Below are 23,843 nucleotides of genomic sequence, written 5' to 3' on the forward strand. Positions count from 1 at the left end.
CGGTGAACTTGTTGGAAATTTAGAAGAGCTAATGAGATCGAAAGTCGATTTAGATCGCATTAGTTGCCCCTTTGAAAATCTGTGGGGAAGCAACGGAGGAGAATGCAACTTATATTTCATTGGGGTGGAGCATGATTCCACAGTAATGTTTATTTAATTAAATTTTCGTCTTACAAAAAGTAAATTAACTAAAAGTTAATCTTCTCTTAGGAATCCTGCTCCCTCATGCGAGGTGTGCTTAGAACTTTTTATCTTGAGGTGGTTATGGTAGAGCTATGCCCCGAGCGGGTAGGAGTCCTTCAAAACAAATGTAGTGAGTTTAACGTGGCTTTCGAGGAATCCCGGAGTTATGGAGCGGGCTTCTTGTTGGGAGTTGAATTAGAGAGTGTGAGAACTTTTTCTTTGTATTAAGAGTTTTGTTTATTGTTAGGTTCATTATTCTGACTTTTTGATTAACTAACTCTAGGTGACTAACCTAAAATTGACTAAAGTACCATTTTGGGAAATAGTTAAGTTCGAAATCAAGGAAATCAAGGAAACCAAGGAAGAGTGTGACAAATTTGATAGCCTTTTTGTGGAGGACCAGGTCAAGGTTTTAGAGACTGAATTTCCCAACGGGATGAGCATCATCCTCAATCAAAGAAATGAGCGGGCATTAATTTAGTTTAATTTTTTATTTGTATTTCTGATTGTACAATTTAATTTTCTATGATGTAGAATAATGACCAATAAAATTAAGAGGGAGATTATCCCTTTTCATCGGGACGCGGCTATTGTGGTGGGACATAACCATGTTAACCGAATGGGGAAGATTTTGGGATGAATAGGTTGAAGATTTTACAACGCTGCGCTTAGGACCAGTAATCGCTGAAGCATGTTCTATGTTTGGCTATCATTTGAACTTAGGAAGATCCTAGGTTGGGATTTGATTGTGGTCTTGAGTTCTTGCAATGCCTGGTGGAGATGATCATATAGTCCTTTGAAATGAGTGAAAGTCACTTTAATCTTTAGATTTGTCTTTAGCATAAGTTGTCGTTGGCTACATCGGCCTACATGAAGGACCCGCCTATAGTTTCTGTTTGTTTTCGAGTCAAACATATTAGTCTTAATAACCCCATACTTTCCTTATTGTGTATTTGGTGTCTCAAAAGGTTTGAGTGAAGGATGTAATCTTCATAACCATGGTTATGTACCTATATGCATATCAGTTGCCATTTTTTGTTGTTTTTTTTTTATATGTGGCACTTGTTGATTTGCTACGGGATTATACATCAATTGATGGTTTGTTATTATGTTATTCCTCCTAATTGACATGAGATCCAAGATAATAGTCTTAATAACCTTGAGTATTAGATGCCTCGGAAAATTGTCAAAGGTGGAGTCTCCATCCTACCTGTTTATGTACGCATGCATAGATTTGTTGACATTCTTCATTGTTTTTAAGGATGTGTTGCAGTTATTGATTCCGGTTTATACCCACAGTTTCATTGATGACTTCATAACTTGAACTTATACATGATATTCTTTGCATGGTTAGGCTAGACAAGATGGTTATGTGGTGCTTTTTATTACGCAAGCATCATTCATCTAGTTTTGACCGTATGAACTGCTCTTTTTTTACCATGTATGTACTTTAGATTTACATGTCACTGGATAAAATGTGCAGAGACATGTTTGCTTTAGAGTCTATGTTTTGTGCTTGTCACTACTCAATATTTTTGTTGATAAATACAACAAAAGAGCATGACCCTGGGTTTTAAGTTTATGGAGAATGTGTTGGATTTCTATTGATCTATCAGTAGCAATGGTTTCGTTGATGACTTCATAACTTACTTATACGGGATATTCTTTGCATGGTTAGGCTGGACAAGATGATGGTTGTGTGGTGCTTTTTATTGCGCAAGCAGCATTTATCCAGCTTTGACTGTATGAACTGGTCTTCTTTTAGCATGTATGTACTTCAGATTAACATGTCACCGGATAAAACGTATAGAGACATATTTGCTTCAGAGTTTATGTTTTGTGCTTGTCATTACTCAATATTTTTGTTGATAAATACAACAAAAGAGCATGACCCTGGGTTTTAAGTTTATGGAGAACGCATTGGATTTTTGTTGATCTATCAGTAGCAATGGTTTCGTTGATGACTTCGTAACTCGAAACATAGGGCAAGACATTTTAAATAATGGCTTTGGCTTTGAGGTTCTGGTACAAAGGAGATTTCTACCGTTGCTACTATAGTATAAATACGATTAAACTCAGAGAAATACTAGTAATTAATTGTGCAAGACATTTCAAATAATTGATTTAGCTTTGAGGTTCTGGTACATATGAGATTTCTACTATAGTATAAACAAGATCTACTGCATTACTTTAGACGAAGCTAACTAAGTGTTTTTCATTGGCCTAACGGGGGTCTTTTACAAGCTTGTTTGGCATTTTAAATAATTGGGGGAGCACATATGGTTTTAGAGTCCAGATACATCCTACTTAGCTCAACCCAAACACAAGATACCGTCTAATTTAACACAAGTTAATATCAATTAGATACCTCTGCTTCCAGCTCTATCTCTTGCTGCATTTGCTGCACGAGTCGTCCGCCCTAGTACAAATGCCTTGATAAATGACAATCTCGAATGGGCATTTCGGAACCCTAGTCAGAACCCTAGTAATTAGGTTTACATTTTTAGTGTGTCCGAGCTACTCCTATCTTTATCTTTATCAATAAGTGTTTATGTGTTACCAAAACCTCGGCTGCAGGTGGGAGGATGACTATATCACATTGCCTTACGTATTGATTATTCGGAGAGACCGTCATATTGACGGTGATCTTGCTGGAAATTTGGAAGAGCTAATGAGATCCAAAGTCTATTTGGATCACATTAATTGCCCCTCCGAAAATCCGTGGGGAAGCAACAAAAGAGAATGCAACTTATATTTGATTGGGGTGCAGCATGATTCCACGGTAATGTTTATTTAGTTAAATTTTCGTCCCGCAAAAAGAAAATTAACTGAAGTTATTCTTCTTTTAGGAATCTTGCTCCCTCGTGCGAGGTGTACTTAGAACCTTTTATCCGGATGTAGTTATGGTAGAGCAATGCCCCGAGCGGGTAGGAGTCCTTCAAGACAAATGTAGTGAGTTTAGTGTGGCTTTCGAGGAATCCCGGAGTTATGGAGCAGGCTTCTTGTTGGGAGATGAATTAGAGAGTGTGAGAACTTTTTCTTTATATTAAGAGCTTTGTTTATTGTTAGGTTCATTGTTCTGACTTTTTGATTAACTAACTCAAGGTAACTAACCTAAAATTGACTAAAGTACCATTTTGGGAAATAGTTAAGTTCGAAATCAAGGAAATCAAGGAAACCAAGGAAGAACGCGATAAATTTGATAGCCTTTCAGTAGAGGACCAGGTTAAGGTTTTAGAGACTGAATTTTCCAACGGGATGAGCATCATCCTCAATCAAAGAAACAAGCGGGCATTAATTTGGTTTATTTTGTTATTTGTATTTCTGATTGTATAATTAATTTTCTATGATGTAGGATAATGACCAATAAAATTAAGAGGGAGATTATCCTTTTTCATCGGGACGCGGCTATTATGGTGGGACTTAATCGGGTTACCGTAATTATGAAGATTTTGGGACGAGTAGGTTGAAGATTTTGCAACGATGCACTTAGGACCTATAACTGCAGAAGCGTGTTCGGTGTTTGGCTATCATTTGAACTTAGGAAGAGCCTAGGTTGGGATTTGATCGTGGTTTTGAGTTCTTGTAAGGCCTAGTGGAGATGATCATGCAGTCCTTTGAAATGAGTAAAGTCACTGTAATCTTTAGATTTGTTTTTAGCATAAGTTGTCGATGGTCGCATCGGCCTATATGAAGGAACTGTCTATAGTTTCTGTTTGTTTTCGGGTCAAACATATTAGTCTTAATAGCCCCATACTTTCCTTATTGCGTATTTGATGTCTCGGAAGGTTTGAGTGAAGGATGTAATTTTGGTAATCATGGTTATGTACTTATGTCCGGATCGGTTGCCATTTTTTGTTGTTTTTTAGGACATGTAGCACTTATTGATTTGTAATATGATTATACATCAATTGACTGTTTGATATTTTGTTATTCCTCCTAATTAATAGAAGATCCAAGATAATGGTCTTAATAACCTTGAGTATTGAATAGCTCGGAAATTGTCGAAGGTGGAGTCTCCATCTTGCCTGTTTATGTACGCATGCACGGATTTTCTGAGCTACTCCCTCGTGCGAGAATGACTATATCATAGTGTCTTACGTATTGACTATTCGGAGAGACCGTCATATTGACGGTGACCTTGCTGTAAATTTGGAAGAGCTAATGAGATCCAAAGTCTATTTGGATCGAATTAGTTGTCCCTTTGAAAATCTGTGGGGAAGCAACGGAGGAGAATGCAACTTATATTTGATTGGGGTGGAGCATGATTCCACGGTAATGTTTATTTAATTAAATTTTCGTCTCACAAAAAGAAAATTAACTAAAAGTTATTCTTGTCTTAGGAATCCTGCTCCCTCGTGCGAGGTGTGCTTAGAATCTTTTATCCAGAGGTGGTTATGGTAGAGCTATGCCCCGAGAGGGTAGGAGTACTTCGGGACAAATGTAGTGAGTTTAGTGTGGCTTTCGAGGAATCCCAGAGTTATGGAGCAGGCTTCTTGTTGGGAGATGAATTAGAGAGTGTGAGCACTTTTTCTTTATATTAAGAGCTTTGTTTATTGTTAGGTTCATTATTCTGACTTTTTGATTAACTAACTCTAGGTGATCGACCTAAAATTGACTAAAGTACCATTTTGGGAAATAGTTAAGTTCGAAATCAAGGAAACCAAGGAAGAACGCGATAAATTTGATAGCATTTCTATGGAGGATCAAGTCAAGGTTTTAGAGATTGAATTTCCCAACAGGATGAGCATCATCCTCAATCAAAGAAAAGAGCGGGCATTAATTTGGTTTAATTTGTTATTTGTATTTCTGATTGTATAATTTAATTTTCTATGATGTAGGATAATAACCAATAAAATTAAGAGGGAGATTATCCCTTTCCATCGGGACGCGGTTGTTGTAGTGGGACTTAATCATGTTACCGGAATGAAGAAGATTTTGGGACGAATAGGTTAAAGATTTTGCAACGATGCGCTTAGGACCTGTAATCGCAGAAGCGTGTTCTGTGTTTGGCTATCATTTGAACTTAGGAAAAGCCTAGGTTGGGATTTGATCGTGGTCTTGAGTTCTTGTAAGGCCTGGTGGAGTTGATCATATAGTCGTTTGAAATGAGTGAAGTAGATGTAATCTTTAGATTTATTTTTAGCAGAAGTTGTCGACGGCCGCATCGGCCTATATGTAGGACCTGTCTCTAGTTTCTGTTTGTTTTCGAGTCAAACATGTTAGTCTTAATAGCCCCAGACTTTCCTTATTGCGTAGTTGATGTCTCGGAAGGTTTGAGTGAAGGATGTAATCTCCGTATCCATGGTTATGTACTTATGTGCAAATCGGTTGCCATTTTTTGTTGTTTTTTAGGATATGTGGCGGTTGTTGATTTGCAACGGGGTTATACATCAATTGATGATTTGTTATTCTGTTATTACGCCTAATTGACATGAGATCCAAAATAATGGTCTTAATAACCTTGAGTATTGGATGCCTCGGAAATTGTCGAAGGAGGAGTCTACATCCCGCCTGTTTATGTACGCATGCATAGATTTGTTGAGCTGCTCCCTCGTGCGAGGATGACTATATCACAGTGCCTTACGTATTGATCGTTCGGAGAGACCGTCATATTGACGGTGAGCTTGCTGGAAATTTGGAAGAGCTAATGAGATCCAAAGACTATTTGGATTGAATTAGTTGCCCCTTTGAAAATTTGTGGGGAAGCAACGGAGGAGAATGCAACTTATATTTGATTGGGGTGGAGCATGATTCCACGGTAATGTTTATTGAATTAAATTTTCGTCCCACAAAAAGAAAATTAACTAAAAGTTATTCTTCTCTGAGGATTCCTGCTCACTCATGCGAGGTGTGCTTAGAACCTTTTATCCAGAGGTGGTTATGGTAGAGCTATGCCCCGAGCGGGTAGGAGTCCTTCAAGACAAATATATTGAGTTTAGTGTGACTTTTGAGGAATCCCGAAGTTATGGAGCGGGCTTCTTGTTGAGAGATGAATTAGAGAGTGTGAGAACTTTTCTTTGTATTAAGAGTTTTGTTTATTGTTAAGTTCATTGTTCTGACTTTTTGATTAACAAACTCTAGGTGACCGACCTAAAATTGACTAAAGTACCATTTTGGGAAATAGTTAAGTTCGAAATCAAGGAAACCAAGGAAGAACGCGATAAATTTGATATTCTTTCTATGGAGGACCTGGTTAAGGTTTTAGAGACTGAATTTCCCAACGGGATGAGCATCATCCTATATCAAATAAACGAGCGGGCATTAATTTGGTTTAATTTGTTATTTGTATTTTCGATTGTATAATTTAATTTTCTATGATTTAGGATAATGACCAATAAAATTAAGAGGGATATTATCCCTTTCCATCGGGACGCGGTTGTTGTGGTGGGACTTAATCATGTTAGCGCAATGAGGAAGATTTTGAGACGAGTAGGTTGAAGATTTTGCAACAATGCGCTTAGGACCTGTAATCGCTGAAGCGTGTTACGTGTTTGGCTATCATTTGAACTTAAGAAGAGCCTAGGTTGGGATTTGATCGTGGTCTTGAGTTCTTGTAGGGCCTGGTGGAGATGATCATACGATCCTTTGAAATGAGTGAAGTCACTATAATCTTTAGATTTGTATTTAGCATTAGTTGTCGTTGGCTGCATCGGCTTATATGAAGGACCCGTCAATAGTTTCTGTTTGTTTTCGAGTCGAACATATTAATCATAATAGCCCCATACTTTCCTTATTGCGTATTTGTTGGCTCCAAAGATTTGAGTGAAGGATGTAATCTTCGTAACCATGGTTATGTACTTATGTGCGGATCGGTTGCCATTTTTTATTATTTTTTAGGATATGTGGCACTTGTTGATTTGCAGCAGGATTATACATCAATTAACTGTTTGTTATTTTGTTATTCCTCCTAATTGGTAGGAGATCCAAGACAATGATCTTAATAACCTTGAGTATTGGATGCCTCGGAAATTGTCGAAGGTGGAGTCTCCATCCCGCCTGTTTATGTACGCATGCACGCATTTATTGAGCTACTCCCTCGTACGAGGATGACTATATCACGGTGCCTTACGTATTGACTGTTCGGAGAGACCGTCATATTGACGGTGAGCTTACTGGAAATTTGGAAGAGCTAATGAGATCCAAAGTTTATTTGGATGGGAATAGTTGCCCCACCGAAAATCTGTGGGAAAGCAACGGAGGAGAATGCAACTTATATTTGATTGGGGTGAAGCATGATTCCATGGTAATGTTTATTTAATTAAAATATCGTCTCACAAAAAAAAAATTAACTAAAAGTTATTCTTGTCTTAGGAATCCTGCTCCCTCGTGCGAGGTGTGTTTAGAACCTTCTATCCGGAGGTGGTTATGGTAGGGCTATGCTCCGAGCGGGTATGAGTCCTTCAAGACAAATGTAGTGAGTTTAGTGTGGCTTTTTAGGAATTCCGGAGTTATGGAGCGGGCTTCTTGTTAGGAGATGAATTAAAGAGTGTGAGAACTTTTCTTTCTATTAAGAGTTTTTTTTATTGTTAGGTTCATTGTTCTGACTTTTTGATTAACTAACTCTAGGTGACCGACCTAAAATTGACTAAAGTACCATTTTGGGAAATAGTTAAGTTCGAAATCAAGGAAACCAAGGAAGAACGCGAAAAATTTGATAGCCTTTCTATGGAGGACCAGGTCAAGGTTTTAAAGATTGAATTTCCCAACGGGATGAGCATCATCCTCAATCAAAGAAACGAGCGGGCATTAATTTGGTTTATTTTGTTATTTGTATTTCTGATTGTATAATTTAATTTTCTATGATGTAGGATAATGACCAATAAAATTAAGTGGGAGATTATCCATTTCCATTGGGACGCGGCTGTTGTGGTGGGACTTAATCATGTTACCGGAATTAGGAAGATTTTGGGACAAATAGGTTGAAGATTTTGCAACGATGCGCTTAGGACCTGTAATCGCAGAAGTGTGATCTGTGTTTGGCTATTATTTGAACTTAGGAAGAGCATAGGTTGGGATTTGATCGTGGTCTTGAGTTCTTGTAAGGCCTGCTGGAGATGATCATACGATCGTTTGAAAAGAGTGAAGTAGCTGTAATCTTTAGATTTGTTTTTAGCAGAAGTTGTCGACGGCCGCATCGGCCTATATGTAGGACCTGTCTCTAGTTTCTATTTGTTTTCGAGTCAAACATGTTAGTCTTAATAGCCCCGGACTTTCCTTATTGCGTAGTTGATGTCTCGGAAGGTTTAAGTGAAGGATGTAATCTCCGTATCCATGGTTATGTACTCATGTGCAAATCGGTTGCCATTTTTTGTTATTTTTTAGGATATGTGGCACTTGTTGATTTGCAACAGGTTTATACATCAATTGATGATTTGTTATTCTGTTATTACGCCTAATTGACATGAGATCCAAAATAATGGTCTTAATAACCTTGAGTATTGGATGCCTCGGAAATTGTCGAAGGTGGAGTCTCCATCCCGCCTGTTTATGTACGCATGCACAGATTTGTTGAGCTACTCCCTCGTGCGAGGATGACTATATCACAGTGCCTTATGTATTGACTGTTCAGAGAGACCGTCATATTGACGGTGAGCTTGCTGGAAATTTGGAAGAGCTAATGAGATCCAAAGTCTATTTGGATCGAATTAGTTGCCCCTTTGAAAATTTGTGGGGAAGCAACGGAGGAGAATGCAACTTATATTTGATTGGGGTGGAACATGATTCCACGGTAATGTTTATTTAATTAAATTTTCGTCCTACAAAAAGTAAATTATCTAAAAGTTATTCTTTTCTTAGGAATCATGCTCCCTCGTGCGAGGTGCGCTTAGAACCTTTTTATCCCGAGTTGGTTATGGTAGAGCTATGCCCCGAGCGGGTAGGAGTCCTTCAAGACAAATGTGTGGAGTTTAATGTGGCTTTTGAGGAATCCCGAAGTTATAGAGCGGGCTTCTTGTTAGGAGATGAATTAGAGAGTGTGAGAACTTTTATTTGTATTAAGAGTTTTCTTTATTGTTAGGTTCATTGTTCTGACTTTTTGATTAACTAACTCTAGGTGACTGACCTAAAATTGACTAAAGTACCATTTTGGGAAATAGTTAAGTTCGAAATCAAGGAAACCAAGGAAGAACGCGATAAATTCGATAGGCTTTCTTTGGAGGACCTGGTCAAGGTTTTAGAGACTGAATTTCCCAACGGGATGAGCATCATCCTATATCAAATAAACGAGCGGGCATTAATTTGGTTTAATTTGTTATTTGTATTTCTGATTGTATAATTTAATTTTCTATGATTTAGGATAATGACCAATAAAATTAAGAGGGATATTATCCCTTTCCATCGGGACGCGGGTTATTGTGGTGGGACTTAATCATGTTAGCGCAATGAGGAAGATTTTGAGACGAGTAGGTTGAAGATTTTGCAACAATGCGCTTAGGACTCAGAATCGCAGAAGCGTGTTACGTGTTTGGCTATCATTTGAACTTAGGAAGAGCCTAGGTTGGGAATTGATCGTGGTCTTGAGTTCTTGTAAGGCCTGGTGGAGATGATCATGCAGTCCTTTGAAATGAGTGAAGTCATTGTAATCTTTAGATTTGTTTTTAGTATAAGTTGTCGATGGCTGCATTAGCCTATACGTAAGACTTGTTTATAGTTTCTATTTATTTTTGAGTCAAACATATTAGTCTTAATAGCCTCGTACTTTCCTTATTGCGTATTTGATGTCTCGGAAGGTTTGAGTGAAAAATGTAATCTTCGTATCCATGGTTATGTACTTATGTGCGGATCGGTTGCCATTTTTTGTTGTTTTTTAGGATATGTGGCACTTGTTGATTTGCAACATGATTATACATCAATTGACTGTTTGTTATTTTGTTATTCCTCTAATTGGTAGGAGATCCAATATATTGGTTTCAATGACCTTGAGTATTGGATGCCTCGGTAATTGTGGAAGGTGGAGTCTCCATCCCGCTTGTTTATGTACGCATGCACGGATTTGCTAAGCTACTCCCTCGTGTGAGGATGACTATATTACGGTGTCTTACGTGTTGACTATTCGGAGAGACCGTCATATTGACGATGAGCTTGCTGGAAATTTGGAAAAGCTATTGAGATGCAAAGTCTTTTTGGATCGGATTAGTTGCCCCTCCGAAAATCTGTGGGGAAACAACGGAGGAGAATGCAACTTATATTTGATTGGGATGGAACATGATTCCACGGTAATGTTTCTTTAATTTAATTTTCGTCCCACAAAAAGAGAATTAACTAAAAGTTATTCTTGTCTTAGAAATCCTGCTCCCTCGTGCGAGGTGTTCTTAGAACCTTTTATTCAGAGGTCGTTATGGTAGAGCTATGCCCCGAGCGGATAGGAGTCCTTCAAGACAAATGTAGTGAGTTTAGTGTGACTTTTGAGGAATCCCGGAGTTATGGAGCGGGCTTCTTGTTGGGATATGAATTAGAGAGTGTGAGAACTTAGGACCCAGAATCGTAGAAGCGTGTCCTGTGTTTGGCCATCATTTGAACTTAGGAAGAGCCTAGGTTGGGAATTGATCGTGGTCTTGAGTTCTTGTAAGGTCTGGTGGAGATGATCATGCAATCCTTTGAAATGAGTGAAGTCACCGTAATCTTTAGATTTGTTTTTAGTATAAGTTGTCGATGGCTGTATTAGCCTATACGTAGGACCCGTCTATAGTTTCTATTTGTTTTCGAGTCAAACATATTAGTCTTAATAGCCCCGTACTTTCCTTATTGCGTATTTGATGTCTCGGAAGGTTTGAGTGAAGAATGTAATCTTCGTATCCATGGTTATGTACTTATGTGCAGCTCGGTTGCCATTTTTTGTTGTTTTTTAGGATATGTGGCACTTGTTGATTTGCAACGGGATTATACATCAATTGATTGTTTGTTATTTTGTTATTCCTCTAATTGGTAGGAGATCCAAGATAATGGTCTTAATAACCTTGAGTATTGGATGACTCGGTAATTGTCGAAGGTGGAGTCTCCAACCCGCCCGTTTATGTACGCATGCATAGATTTGTTGAGTTACTCCCTCGTGTGAGGATGACTATATCACAGTGCCTTACGTATTGACTGTTCGGAGAGTCCGTCATATTGACGATGAGCTTACTGGAAATTTGGAAGAGCTATCGAGATCCAAAGTCTTTTTGGATCGGATTAGTTGCCCCTCCGAAAATCTGTGGGGAAACAACGGAGGAGAATGCAACTTATATTTGATTGGGATGGAACATGATTCCACGGTAATATTTCTTTAATTTAATTTTCGTCCCACAAAAAGAGAATTAACTAAAAGTTATTCTTGTCTTAGAAATCCTGCTCCCTCGTGCGAGGTGTTCTTAGAACCTTTTATTCGGAGGTGGTTATGGTAGAGCTATGCCCCGAGCGGATAGGAGTCCTTCAAGACAAATGTAGTGAGTTTAGTGTGACTTTTGAGGAATCCCGGAGTTATGGAACGGGCTTCTTGTTGGGATATTAATTAGAGAGTGTGAGAACTTTTCTTTGTATTAAGAGTTTTGTTTATTGTTAGGTTCATTGTTCTGACTTTTTGATTAATTAACTCTAGGTGACTGACCTAAAATTAACTAAAGTACCATTTTGGGAAATAGTTAAGTTCGAAATCATGGAAACCAAGGAAGAACGCGATAAATTTGATACCTTTTCTTTGGATGACCAGGTCAAGGTTTTAGAGATTGAATTTCCCAACAAGATGAGCATCATCCTCAATCAAAGAAACGAGCGGGCATTAATTTGGTTTAATTTGTTATTTGTATTTCTGATTGTATAATTTAATTTTCTATGATGTAGGATAATAACCAATAAAACTAAGATGGAGATTATCCCTTTCCATCGGGACGCGGTTGTTGTGGTGGGACTTAATCATGTTATCGGAATTAGGAAGATTTTGGGACGAGTAGGTTGAAGATTTTGCAACGATGCGCTTAGGACCTATAACTACGTGAAGCATGTTCGTGTTTGGCTATCATTTGAACTTAAGAAGAGCCTAGGTTGGGATTTGATCGTGGTCTTGAGTTCTTGTAAGGCCTGGTGGAGATGATCATACAGTCCTTTCAAATGAGTGAAGTCACCGTAATTTTTAGATTTGTTTTTAGCATGAGTTGTCGATGGTCGCATCAGCCTATATGAAGGACCCGTATATAGTTTCTGTTTGTTTTCGAGTCAAACATATTAGTCTTAATAGCGCCATACTTTCCTTATTCCGTATTTGATGTCTCAGAAGGTTTGAGTGAATGATGTAATCTTCGTATCCATGGTTATGTACTTATGTGCGGATCGGTTGCCATTTTTTGTTGTTTTTTAGGATATGTAGCACTTATTGATTTGTAATATGATTATACATCAATTGATTGTTTGTTATTTTGTTATTCCTCATAATTGGTAGGAGATCCGAGATAATGGTCTCAATGACCTTGAGTATTGGATGTCTCGGAAATTGTCAAAGGTGGAGGCTCCATCCCGCTTGTTTATGTACGTATCCACAGATTTGTTGAGTTACTCCCTCGTACGAGGATGACTATATCACAGTGCCTTACGTGTTGATTGTTCGGAGAGACCGTCATATTGACGGTGACCTTGCTGTAAATTTGGAAGAGCTAATGAGATCCAAAGTCTATTTGGATCGAATTAGTTGCCCCTTTGAAAATCTGTGGGGAAGCAACGGAGGAGAATGCAACTTATATTTGATTGGGGTGGAGCATGATTCCACGGTAATGTTTATTTAATTAAATTTTCGTCTCACAAAAAGAAAATTAACTAAAAGTTATTCTTGTCTTAGGAATCCTGCTCCCTCGTGCGAGGTGTGCTTAGAAACTTTTATCCAGAGGTGGTTATGGTAGAGTTATGCCCCGAGCGGGTATGAGTCCTTCAAGACAAATGTAATGAGTTTAATGTGGCTTTTGAGGAATCCCGAAGTTATGGAGCGGGCTTCTTGTTGGGAGATGAATTAGAGAGTGTAAGGACTTTTCTTTGTATTAAGAGTTTTGTTTATTGTTAGGTTCATTGTTCTGACTTTTTGATTAACTAACTCTAGGTGACTGACCTAAAATTGACTAAAGTACCATTTTGGGAAATAGTTAAGTTCGAAATCAAGGAAACCAAGGAAGAACGCGATAAATTTGATAGCCTTTCTATGGAGGATCAAGTCAAGGTTTTAGAGACTGAATTTCCCAACGGGATGAGCATCATCCTCAATCAAAGAAACGAGCGGGCATTAATTTGGTTTAATTTGTTATTTGTATTTCTGATTGTATAATTTAATTTTCTATGATGTAAGATAATAACCAATAAAATTAAGAGGGAGATTATCCCTTTCCATCGGGACGCGGTTGTTGTGGTGGGACTTAATCATGTTACCGGAATGAAGAAGATTTTAGGACGAGTAGGTTGAAGATTTTGCAACGATGCGCTTAGGACTCAGAATCGCAGAAGCGTGTTCTGTGTTTGGCTATCATTTGAACTTAGGAAGAGTCTAGGTTGGGATTTGATCGTGGTCTTGAGTTCTTGTAAGGCTTGGTGGAGATGATCATACAGTCCTCCGAAATGAGTGAAATCACTGTAATCTTTAGATTTTTTTTTAGCATAAGTTGTTGATGGCTACATCAGCCTATATGAAGGACTTGTCCGTAGTTTCTGTTTGTTTTGGAGTTAAACATATTAGTCTTAATAGCCCCATACTTTCCTTATTGTGTATTTGATATCTCAGAAATTTTGAGTGAATGATGTAATTTTCATAACCATGGTTATGTACATATGTGCAGATCGGTTTCCATTTTTTGTTGTTTTTTTAGGATATGTGGCACTTGATTTGCAACAGGCTTATACATCAATTGATGGTTTGTTATTATGTTATTCCTCCTAATTGGCATAAGATCCAGGATAATGGTCTTAATAACCTTGAGTATTGGATGCCTCGGAAATTGTCAAAGTTGGAGTCTCCATCATACCTGTTTATATACGTATGCACATATTTGTTGACATTCTTCATTATTTTGAAGGCTATGTTGTAATCATTGATTCCGGTTTATACCCACATTTTCGTTGATGACTTCATAACTCGAACTTATACAATATATTCTTTGTATGGTTAGGCTAGGCAAGATGGTTATGTGGTGCTTTTTATTGCGCAAGCAGATTCATCCGGATTGTGACTGTATAAATTGCTTTTCTTTTAGCATGTAGGTACTTCATATTGACATGTGATTGGATAAAATGTGCAGAGACATGTTTGCTTCAAAGTCTATGCTTTGTGCTTGTCGTTGCTCAGTATTTTTGTTGAGAAATACAACAAAAGAGCATGACCTTGGGTTTTAAGTTTATGGAGAACGTATTGGATTTCTATTGATCTATCAGTAGCAATGGTTTCGTTGATGACGTCATAACTCACTTATACTAGGATATTCTTTGCATGGTTAGGCTAGACAAGATGATGGTTGTGTGGTGCTTTTTATTGCGCAAGCGATATTCATCCGGCTTTGACTATATGAACTGCTATTCTTTTAGCATGTATGTACTTCAGATTAGCATGTCACTGGATAAAATGTGCAGAGACATGTTTGCTTCAGAGTCTATGTTTTGTGCTTGTCACTACTCAATATTTTTGTTGATAAATACAACAAAAGAGCATGACCCTGGGTTTTAAGTTTATAGAGAATGTATTGGATTTCTGTTGATCTATCGGTAGTAATGATTTCATTGATGACTTCATAACTCGAACTTATACGGGATATTCTTTGCATGGTTAGGCTAGTCAAGATGATGGTTGCGTGGTGCCTTTTATTGCGCAAGCAGCATTCATCCAGCTTTGATTGTATGAACCGCTTTTCTTTTAACATGTAGGTACTTCTGATTGACATGTCACTGGATAAAATGTGCAGAGACATGTTTGCTTCAGAATTTATGATTTGTTCTTGTCATTGCTCGGTATTTTTGTTGATAAATACAACAAAAGTGCATGACCCTGGATTTTAAGTTTATGAAGAACGTATTGGATTTCTGTTGATCTATCAATAGTAAATAATGCCATTCCCTTCCCATCTCTCTTAACCATAGATTTCATGTCGGGACCAGCAACATCGGTCTAATTTTCATTGTTTAAATAGATTATCGCAATATCGTTGGCTTTATAAAGAGACCAGAAGATTGGATCGGAGATTACAAATTGTAGAGGAAAAGTACACTTGAAGTGTCATAACTTATGTACGGTGTTTACTTGAGTGCCATAATTTTCAAAACGTTCACTTAAGTGCCATAATTTCAAAATTCGTTCACTTGAGTGCTATGTCGGGGCAAAATCGTTCACTTGAGTGCTTTAGTAACTTCTACGGCGTGCCATGTCAGCTTTCGGGGGTGCTACAGTAACTTTTTGGCGTGCTACGGTAATTTTTCTAGCGTGCCAGGTTGCCGGCTGCCATGTCGCCTTTTCCGGTGTCAACGTCAGCATGGCACTCAAGTAAACGCTTTTTGAAAATTATGGCACTTAAGTAAACGTTTTAAAAGTTATGGTACTCAAGTGAACGTCATACAAAAATTATGACACTTCTAGTGTACTTTTTCCTAAATTGTAGGTGCGGCAAAATATCTCAACATGTTCATTGAAAAAGTGAATTGATGCATGTATAATTTGGTGGAATGTCATCTAATTATATCAACAACTATGGCCTTTTTCTTTTCAATACAAAATGAATATTTTAGGCTATTCGAGCTCTTTAATAATCTATATCGAACGTTTCCCGTCACAAACACACACTAGTAAGTGCCTAGTGATTTGCCATCATTGAAACCTCGGGTTAATCTTAACACATTTCGAGAATCTTATATTATTGATGTTTCGAGAGATGGTGTTGTTAAAGTCCAATGAAATTTCTCAATTTTGTTACTTTGGAATTTGGATTATGCCATCACTTGTCTAGTACATCATTAGAAAGTGTTTCTAAAATACTTTTTAAGCTATTGAATGGAAAAATGTGGCAATTTTCGATGCACTAAATATTTTCGTAACATGGGCAACCGATACTTTGAAGATCAAACAACTCCTTTTCGAGCATGTTTAAGGACTACTCCGAAGCACTCGGCAATAGCCAGGCTTGTCAAATAGGTCATAGATCCGTTTCTTAACTCATGCTTGATGGCTTGAGTAGCTATACAAGTTAATTATATTTAGTAAATTGTCACAAATGGATTTAGCTATAATATGGATGTTAAATGGGTCATAAATGAATTTACAACTTACTTAGATCCAACCTACATCTATGGCTCTTTCTTCATTCTTTTTTATCTTCACTCAATATCGCGTTTGCTCGCTCTGCATTCTCACCTCGGTTTGAGTATGAGTTTTCTTAAATTGAGCTGTATATGAAAGTGTTTTAGTAATATGAGTCGTGATGAGTACGGTCGGGTCGGATATTTATCATTAAATTTGCATTGCATGAAACTTGATCAAAATAAGTTAAATTGGTCTACTTGGATCAGATTATTTTCAATCAAACTTAATTCACCCCGTTTGAGAGCTCTAATAATGGCATCCTAACATCTTATGGACGCATATAGTCCTGATTAAGGCGCATCACATACGGTCCACTTGCAGCTGTAAGGAGCACAAAATTAATTGAAGGGGGAATCAACAATTGACATCCCACATGCAACGTTCTACATCAAGCATTCCTAATAACCCCCTCTGTTCTTATTGACATTTCTAAGTTCGATATTGACAGGAATGTCTTTCGTGATTCTAAATGTCAAATTAAGATCTAAGAGTGTCTTATTAAATTTATATCTAATTAATCACCATGCCATTGTTTAATTTGGCATAACCTAGTCAGCAGTTTTGACTTTAGAAGTTTGGATAAAAGATTGCAAAAGAAACTTACCGAAGGAGGCGGTGTGGAACGTGGTCATCTTGTCGGCGACACTTTTGCCGCCCATTATGAATGTTTTGCCCTTCCCGTCGCCGATGAACATGAGGTTCCTCTTCTTCCTCACCACCTTCAAGTTATCCTCCTCGTACCTGAAATGGAGAAGCTAAATTCATCCATTAAGTAAATTTTCATTTTTAATCCACAATCATTTTTTCTCCGTGGTTAATTGCAATGGAAATCTAAATAAAAAAACAATGATCCAGTTAATTGGAATATTTAAATATTTTGAAATCATTATGAACTATTTTAAAAGTTTAGACAGATACATAAATGCGTAATTTAATATTAACATTCTAATAAAGGCAATTCTAACATCTTATTGACGCTAATATATATTTCGATGTTCACGGATTACAGACAACAATAAAGAAGGTCATCAGACAATGCCGTACTTGTATTGAAGATTGTAAAGGCAATTATCTTAAAAATAACATTATTTTGTGGAATCCACAAGTCATAATAAGTTTGTGTAAAGTGAAAACGACTTTCTGTTATATAATTGGTCACTTTATAAAATCGAACACCCTTTTTGTCCAATTATAAAAAAATGCAATAACTAAATTTGCATGATTAAGCGGCTGAGTTCAATCTAACTAATTAAAGCCGTCCTTCTCTATCATAAGAACAAAAAGAAGCCAAGGACAAAAAGTCCATTTCCCTTTATTTTCTTTTTTCTTTTCCCTCTCAATTCAAGTTTAATTTGAAAAAGTGTAAAAGAAAGAAAGAAAGAAAGAAGGGAACTTTTACCTCCCAGCTCGCATGTAGATGATGGTCCTCCGATTACTGGTTATCCGGCGCCTTCTTGATCGCCTCCGCGATGGTCTTGTGCGTCCCGTTCCCTCCGTCCTTCGCCACCACTATGTCCGCCTATATCTCTGCCGCCGGCATCTCCAGCAACTCCCTCTCTCTCTCTCTCCCCCAACCACTCTGGATACTCCCCATCATTGCCGTCCTTCAGTGCTCCCCTTCCCGCGTCCATCAGCCTCCTCTGGTTCTCGATCGGTACTCCGGCGCAATCCCCGCTGCCAAAATTGCGAGACAAGATCATCAAAATTGGGGGAATTGGGTGGGGAAGTGAATGGAGGATTGGGATTGGGAGTGTATGGGTGTTGATTATAGGTGCCTTTTAGCCTTTAGGGGAGGGAGGGAGGTGGGTGTGAGGTCGATGTCGGAGGGATGAATGAGCTGGAGGCTACTTATAGACGAATTAGCAGAAGAAAATGACCACTAAACACTTAGGTGAGTCACAAGAGTGAGCTAGAGAGAGAAAGAGAGAGATGGTAACTAGAAGATGAGATCTGATAGTCTTGTTTACCATCGGGTTGGAGCGAATTGAGCGTGGACCTACAAGGGTCTTCGGCCGTGAGCATTGGGGAATTGTTTATAGAGTTGTGTGGCTGGCATATGAAATCTGACTGACATCTTGGTATCTCGTAGCTATGGGGTATCTAGTTTACATCATTGGATGAATTTGTATGTACATATTGTGAACGAAACTGCCTTACATGTGTGAGCCGAGAGGAGATTGACAGGCGAAAAATTTGATTGAAACGCTTTTGTTTGATTTGTGTTATATGTTTGTTTGATCGAGTGATAAATGAATGATCTGGTCGTTTGCTTAGATGCACTATTTGCTGAGTTTTATACTCATTCCTTGTGATTTAAACTAATCTTTCAAATCGTTAGTATGCGGACATCTTCGATTCCAATTGTTCATCATGCTCACGGTGAACCAGTTCGTATCACCCGCTTGCATCCCGGGAACTATATGCGTTATCGTATGATGCGTACCACAGTGGTCGTCGATGTAGGGCCTCCAATTGGCCGGGTCGTGTATTATTTCTCTCGGTAGTCGTGTCAGTAGCACCGGCAGTGGCTGTGGTCAGTACTCAGTAGCATACTTCGGTGATGGAGGGTAGACCGTACAGGCACATTTTTGGACAATAGAAGCATGGTAGTCCCTTTTTTATGATGGCCGTGCAGTGCAGGTGCACAGGGGTGGTGGCGGTAGGATTGATAGATGATGGGGATTATGACTTGGGAGGAGTTATTTTTTTGTATAATCCCAAATATTCATCTTTTGAAGTGGATGATGTATATAACTGGTCGAATATATACACACAATTGAGCAAAATGATAGATAACCCTCTATTGGCCATACCATTTCTAGGCGCATGTGTTCTCCGGGTTTGTGAACAGTATGGCCTAATGTTCTGTTTGATTTTAGTCTTCTGCATGCACTTTATGTAATAAGAGATTAACAGAGCCGCTTAGCAAGAAAGGGACGCCCTGGGACGCCTAGCTTGCTCACCCCTATCTGAACCTATAAACCCCGCTAAACCGACATGATCAGATTAGCTCCAGAGCAGACATATTTATAGTCGCATCCAAGACACTCGTTAAATATATCAAAAGAGGGCTGTGTTTATCTAAGTGAAAAAATATATATATATATCGAACGAAGGTTGTGTTTATCTAAGTGAAAAAAATATATCCGGGATATCAGCATCACATATTCACTGGTTCATATAAGCTCTACACTATTAGGCCACATACCACATTAGGGTCTTTGCCAATAGTTCAGCTTTTAGTATAGTCCCTAACTTGAGCTACTTATCTGTTTAAACTTTCCTTTTTTGGGGCTAGGATACTGTGACTCCATACAATAATGACAGTGTATCACGAGTGATGAATGGCGGTGTTGCTGTGTTCGCTTTAGAGCTCTTGTTCAAAGAACAAGTTTGAGCATCTGTCAGGGCTCTTTTTGCAGGCGGCTTTGGTGGAAAAATTGGACATGATCCGCATCTGCTGTAAGTTAGAAGTTCTTGATATCGATAAGGTGACTGGTCGTATCCTTCATTCCTTTGGAATAGAGCATTGTCTAATTTGAACTCTATTCATGGATGAAGAGTTCATGTTGTTCTGGCTTTCAGTTCTAGATGTCATCTAGTATTTAACTTATAGGGGACGAACTGGTGAATCCTTATTGTCTGTGTTTCTTTTGAAGTGGTCAACAAATCCGTCTACTTTTGGATGTTATAGAGCTTTTGTTAATCTTAGTGCTTTGTCTATATATCGCCAGCCAAACATAAATGAGGAAGCTCTCTCTGATATTGATATCTTACTGTGGGATAATTTCTGGCGTGAAAGCTTTTATATTGTTGTGCTCAAACTCAGATGTGACATCACTGCAAAAAGAAGATGGATACTTTCCAGGGGATATATGGGAGAAGTTGATACTCGGTATGGTCCTTGTCATTGATCTTTGAGATTTTCGTGCTTCTTAAGGATGTCACTTAAGCACTCAAAATTCATTTCACAATTTTTTTCTCTTCAAATATTCTCGTACATTGCCATAAGGAGAAGGCTGTGAAGTATGTTGTGAGTTGCAAAAATTTGGATGGTGCGTTTGGCTGCACTCCTGGTGGAGAATCCCATGCAGCGCAAAGTATGTCATAACCTTACTCTGGAACTTTTTCATTGATTTTGCTTTCTGAGAGGTGCTTTGGGAGTCAAATATTTGTGTATGCAGGGTAGCGTATTTCTGTGGTTGAAAAATACTGTTCTATCATCAAAATAAACTTCTGTTCTAGGTGGTCAAGAGAATGTTTGAAGTACTTTTAGCTTGCTCAATTTTGAATCCTATTATCACTTGCAACTTTACAATCACACAGTGATAAATCTATCTGCTCCTCCATTATACTTGGAAGCCAAGCAGTACCTTTAGCTTATGTGTCAAAATTATTTGGACACATTTCTGGATGAGCATTTGGTTGGGCGTATCTCCTGCTTCTATTGATGTACTATGTCAGACTCGAACAATTATGTCTCACTTTCCAGCCAACCATCTTTTGGGTCGTTTAGAGAGAGATGAAAACCTGGGCTTTGGCCAATGATGATATGCGCAGGGCAGTAGCTAAGAATGGGTGGAACTCATTTTTATGGTACTTTTTAAAACTGTACAAGCTGGCTTGGACTTGATTCCCAACTAAGTTCAGTGGCTTTTCCTTTGAAGTGGTGGCAATCTGTGATTGTCTGCTGCAAAATTTGTATTGTCGCCACAGGGGATGGAGCATAGCAACATGAGACTGATAGGAGTGGAGGAGATATGGCAATTTGAAAATCACGGGTCAGAGAATAGCGCGTATAGAGTTAAAGGAAGATTAGTTGCCTGATTACTTGTTTAAGAGAGAGATGGCTACTGGAAAATTGATTCGAGTTTTATTGTCCTTTTTTATGTCAAGTCGATGGGCGCTTTTGTTGCTCCTCAACAGTCAGGGTCAATTTCAAATTATCTTTAACTGTGGCCTTTGCCTCTTGATAATGGTTGCAACTTTTCTCACATTTAGTAATTCAAGTCGTAATCGTGCAATTGGTTTCTGCAACCTTTACTCGATATATGATAAAAATGTTTGTGAGTCGTATTTGTACATGGTCACCCTATAGCATGTAAACACATTACTTTTTACGTGAATTCTCTCAATTTAAAACCTAGAAGCAAGAAGTGGAAAATAGAGAGAGCAGCTTCCGATTTTTATTCTGCTTGCTTTTACTTGGATTTTGTTGGCTTTTGGTGCGAAATACTAGTTGATGGAGAAGCCATTAGGCTGAAAAAGAAGTCAGTTTTGATTTTCACTTTTATCTTTGTGGATTTAAGCATATGAATTGAAGAGACTCCCAAAGGCCATTCCTGCAGTATTTTGTTATGCGGGTGCTCTCGCTATCACGGGTTCACTCCATCACATTGACAAGGACATTCTTGGCTGTTGGCTATGTGAGCGCCAAGTCAAATCCAGAGGGTGGAATGCCTGCCCGGAGCAACTCCCTGATGTAGGCACCAGAACTAATGTTTAAGCTATTGCACGTGAATACTTTTGTAGAGTCTGTACTCATCTTTTGCACCATCACAGGTCTGCCACTCCTGGTGGGTCCTGTCTAGCTTGATTATGATTGACAGAGTTCACTGGATTGGCAAAGAAAAGCTCATCAAATTCATCTTGGACTGTCAGGTTATTTATTTGCATGTCCATCCTAGTATGCATATAGAACTGGAAATCTTTCAAGATATAGAGTTCCTGTCTTATGTTTGGATTTTCAGAGAACTCTTTTGATCTGTTATCTTTGTGATTTCAGGACACTGAAAATGGTGGATTATCTGATAGACAAGATATGCTGTAGTTGTGTACCATGCGTATTTCGGAGTGGCAGGTAATTAATAGTTAGATCTTGGCATGAACCTTGCACCTGTCAATGCGATACCAAGTATGTTAGAAGGTCCATTATCTGCAGTTGAGCTCGATGCTCTTGTTAAGGAAGAAGATTAGGTAGTTTTAATTGGTCAAGAATGCAAATATTAGTGTCATTTCGGTTGTTTTCTCCCTCTTGCTTTTCTTTTCCTTCTCCCTTCTACATTCTTCTGGTCTTTCGTTGGGTAAGGGTTTGTTTCATGCCTCTCGATATACTTTCCTCCACTAGAGTTATCTTTGGGAATATTGCTAGTTAAATCTATTTTCTGCTTGGTGGGTGTTTTCAGGCCTTTCGCTTCTTGAGCATCCAGGAGTTAAAGCCATAGATCCAGCGTATGCCTTGCAAGTCCATGTAATCGAGAGGATTTTATTTGACAGATGTTCAACCTGACAGTCTGGACTGTGAGCAAAAACATTTCAATGTCACGATATTTCAAGTCCATTAGCTTCTACTTTGTGGGACGTAGGGAGAAGAGCAGATCTACAGGTGGGAGACGGTGAGGGAGCAGAGAAAAGATGGGAATTTTGCTGTAAAATGGCAAGATTTTGGATTAACTATGATGGTTCCGAGATTTTTCTCATAAAAGCAAACGTGATTTCTTACATTATGCCAGATATTTCATGGATTTTCTCTGGTTTTGGAGCTTGAACATGCCCTAAATGCTGGAAGCATGCGTCTCCACTCTCCAGTAGGAGACTAGTATCTGTTTACCCTAACGGTTCAGTGTCTATTAGAGCTGCGTAGAGGATTCGAGGCGTCTGATTTTGGATGCTCGAGGCTGACAATATAGTCCCTCATAGATCCGTCGGTCGTTGCATCTTTTTCCTCGCAACATATGGAAATAAACTCGGCGCATGACCACAATATCGCCGCAAGACTAAAGCAGGTAGGTGATGATGTGTAGGTCTATATGATCCATGAATCGCGCACGATTCCTGCGCTCTGGAAAGTTTGAGGCTTTTGTGTGGAAGGACATGGAAAGATGGATTACGGATCATTTCATTGACTCATCGCTTTGAGGACGGATCGGCCCACGAAGCAATGACGTTCCTTGGGATGTTATTCCTGTAAAAAGAAATGTATTCATCGAAGTTGGCCAATGGAAATGGGTCGAGATCAATTCTATGTGACCGAGTAAAGGAAAATGTTTGAAACATATTTTTCTAGCGTATGCAACACTAGTGCAACGGTTTAGGGTGCGTTTGGTTCAGTTTTTCTGAGGCACCTTGGGGAGAATTTGAGGTATTTGGTAGGTTTTTTCAAGGGGCTTTATGCCAAATGCTTGGGAAGCGTGGGCAGGCGCGTCCTTTCGATTTTTAAATAAAATTAAAAATCTGGAAAAAATCCCAAAAAAATTGGAAAAAACAATGTGAGAACATCCTTTTTAGCCTAATTAGAATTTTCAGGCACCTGTTTGGCGATGGCGGTCGACAAATATCCACTATGGTCTTGATTTTTGTACGCCCG

The 23,843-nt window shown here is 38.6% G+C and overlaps 1 long non-coding RNA gene and 1 pseudogene across 1 annotated transcript; one reads left to right on the top strand and one right to left on the bottom strand.

The window, feature by feature from the left end:
• The window catches only part of LOC115740676, a 76,062-nt pseudogene extending 53,044 nt beyond the window's left edge, over positions 1 to 23,018 (top strand).
• Positions 16,866 to 18,135, bottom strand: LOC125316015. Its single transcript, XR_007199308.1, has 2 exons — positions 17,877 to 18,135; positions 16,866 to 17,232 (listed from the first exon to the last, which is right to left on the bottom strand). It is a non-coding gene; the product is annotated as an uncharacterized LOC125316015 (long non-coding RNA).
• Positions 23,019 to 23,843: the final 825 nt, after the last annotated feature.

This window comes from Rhodamnia argentea, chromosome 7 (genome assembly GCF_020921035.1).
Source record: "Rhodamnia argentea isolate NSW1041297 chromosome 7, ASM2092103v1, whole genome shotgun sequence".
NCBI lineage: Eukaryota > Viridiplantae > Streptophyta > Magnoliopsida > Myrtales > Myrtaceae > Rhodamnia > Rhodamnia argentea.